This window comes from Orycteropus afer, unplaced genomic scaffold (assembly GCF_000298275.1).
Source record: "Orycteropus afer afer isolate SDZICR_OR568_19922 unplaced genomic scaffold, OryAfe1.0 scaffold00677, whole genome shotgun sequence".
Taxonomy (NCBI): domain Eukaryota; kingdom Metazoa; phylum Chordata; class Mammalia; order Tubulidentata; family Orycteropodidae; genus Orycteropus; species Orycteropus afer.
In genome coordinates this window covers 516,584-519,675 of record NW_006922264.1, presented here as the reverse complement: position 1 = coordinate 519,675, position 3,092 = coordinate 516,584, and positions in this window count along the sequence as shown.

Here is a 3,092-nt window from a genome sequence, read left to right as displayed (position 1 = left end):
GAGGGAACACTGAAAAAAAAAAAAAATGCATTGACCCATGTCACTTTAGTTTTGTGTATTTCACTGTACATAAATTATATTTCAATAAAATCCATTAAAGAAAAAGTAAACTACAAGTCCTGTCCCAATTCAAAGCTTGGGAAATAGACACTACTTTTTACAGAACAAATTCACTTTCCATGCAGCAGCTTACGTACACTTTGTCTCATGACATTGACTACAATTTACCACAATGAAGCAGTTTCCCTTCCACTTCCCCTCCGTAGTTACCTCTTCCCTGTGTCCTTCCCTCCATGCACTATTTCCCCCTGAGCCATCTTCTTGTGCATACACAGTCGTTCTGTTCTCTCATGATTGTTCTTTTTAAGGAGTATACCTTCCTAATGTAAATGTTCAGCTCATATGCATGTCTTTTGTTTGGCTGGAAGCCACAAGAGTGGGTTCAATTCCAGATCTGAAGAGAAGCTAGAGTCTATAGTCTCAGTGGTTCCATTAGGATCTATGAGACCAGCATACCTGATCCATTTTTTATTTTTTTATTTTTATGATTTTTAATTTTGTTCCAGATTGTTCTTCCACTCTATCTAGGATCTCCTACATAGATCCCTCTCCAAGTGGTTGACAATGGTAGCCGGACACCATCTAGCTCTTGTCTCATAGTCATATAGGCTGAGGATCACTTGATGTACCAGTCACTTGGACTAATTGTTTCCATAAATTTTTGGTTTTCTTCAATCTTCTTTTCTCTGGATGAGGAGACCCATGGTTGCATATAGATGGTTGCTTGCTAGCTTTTAAGATCCCAGTTACTAGTCACCAAAGTAGGATATGGAACAATGTTTTGTGTAGCATGTTACGTCAATTGAGCTTCATGTCCCCTGTGACTATGATCCCAAAGCCACAGGTCCAACTACTCGCTCCCTCTGGATAGCTGGCTGTGGCCAAGAAGTGACTACTTTCTTTTCCCATGTCAGTTCTACTATATACCTGGGAATTATTACAGAACATATCAATACACTTGAAGAAACATTGTCTGCCAACCCTGTACATGGTCTTGGACACACTGTCCGCTGCATAGGCACACCAATAGTTCACCCTGTCCACCCATCTCTCCACCCATATATCCATGTTTGCCTTCACTGACAATGCAGTACTGTATGTGCAAAAGGGTTCATCTTTGTTGTCTATACCTCCCATGTACCTCTGTATGTCTTCCTCTTCCTCAGTGCCATCATGTTGATCACTCACATTTGGAATATTACCCTTCTCTTCACCCAAATCAATACTTATTTCTACCTATCAAACCATGTTCCCTCCCCTCCCCTCGCACCCCCGGTAACCAACAAAGAAAATTTCTTTCCATAATAAATCTTTCCTTGGCCTTTTACAATAATGGACTACTACAATATTTGTCCTTTGATAAATAAAATAAAATTTGTCATTTTTATTAACCTTTTCAAAACACCAATTTCTAGTCTTATTGATTTTTTTCTATTGTCTTTTTATTTTCTATTTCATTTGTTTCTGCTGAAATCTTTATTATTTCCTTTTCTTCTGGTGACTGTAGGCTTTTCTTGCTGTTCTTTTTCTAATTGTTGGAGATGTTGGTTTAAAGTGTTGATTTTGGCTCTTTCTTCTTTTTTGATGTGTGTCTTTATTGCTCTAAATTGGCCTCTGATCCCTTCTTTTGCTGTGTCCCAAATATTTTAGTACGTTGTGTTTTCATTCTTGTTTGAAGTGCTCTGTAGATGTCTATAAAGTCAAGTTGGTGGATTGCACTGTTTAGCTCTTCTGCATTTTTGTTTAGTTTCTTTCCATTTGTTCTTTCTTTCATTGAAATTGGTATATTGAAATCTCCTACTATGACTGTGGATTTATCTACTTGTCTTTTCAGGTCTGTTAGAGTCTGATTTGTATATTTTGGGGCTCTTTCATTGGGTCTATAGTTATTTATTATGCTTATATCTTCTTCTTCAATTGATCCTTTAATCATGATATAATATCCTTCCTTGTCTCTTATGGTGGTTTTTGTCTTAAAGTCACTTTGATCAGAAATTAATATTGCTCATTATGTTTATGAATCATATTGTCATTTGTTGGTATTGTTTTAGTATTTGCTAAATATTTCTGCTTGTCTTCTTTTTTATTGTGATATGAAGGTTTATCATTTATTTTTTGGAGGTTACCTTGAGATTTATAATTTTCTCCCCAAGTTTAGAAGAGTTCATTCTATCTTGCAACTCTCTTGACTTCCTCACCATTTAGAAGTTCTGTATGTACACTCTATTTCCCCTCTTTTTGGTTTGTAGTTGTTCTCATTTGCCAAATGATGTCTCTGGTTCCCTGTTTACCATCTTGTAAGCTAATTTGACTTTGGATACGTTCATAGCTGTGTTAGTTTCTGGGTTATGTCGTCATGTGTATTAATGATCCATTGTTGTTTGCTATTATTGGTTCTCTGTTCAAAGGACTCCCTTTAGTATCTCTTGTAAGGTTGGTCTGATTTTAACAAATTCCCTTAGTTTCTGCTTATCTATAAATCTCCTAATTTTACCACTGTATTGGAGGGAAAATTTTGCCAGGTATATAAGTCTTGGTTGCAAATTTTTCTCTTTCAGGGTTTTATATTTCCCATCCCATTGCCTTCTTGCTTTCATGGTTTCTGCTGAGAATTCAGAGATTATTCTTATTGGTTGTCCTTTGTAAGTAACTTTTTGCTTTTCCCATGCTGCTTTCAGGATTCTTTGTCTTTGCTTTTGATGATTTTGATGATGATATGTCTTGGTGATTTTCTTTTTTGGTCTTTTTGTTTGGGGTTTATTGGACTTCTTGAATGGATGTATTCTTCTCTTTCATCATATCAGAGAAGTTCTCTTCCAGCAAATCTTGGACAATTTTCTCAATGGTTTCATTCTTCCTTCTGGAATTCTGATTACACATGTTGTTGTTGTTTGCCATCGAGTCGGCTCTGACTCATAGCGACCCCTCCTTGGGTTTCCAAGGAAGTATCACTACAGAAGTAGGATTGCCCAACCTTCCTTCCGAGGAGTGGCTGGTGGGTTTGAACCGCCAGCCTTCTGGTTAGCAGTCAG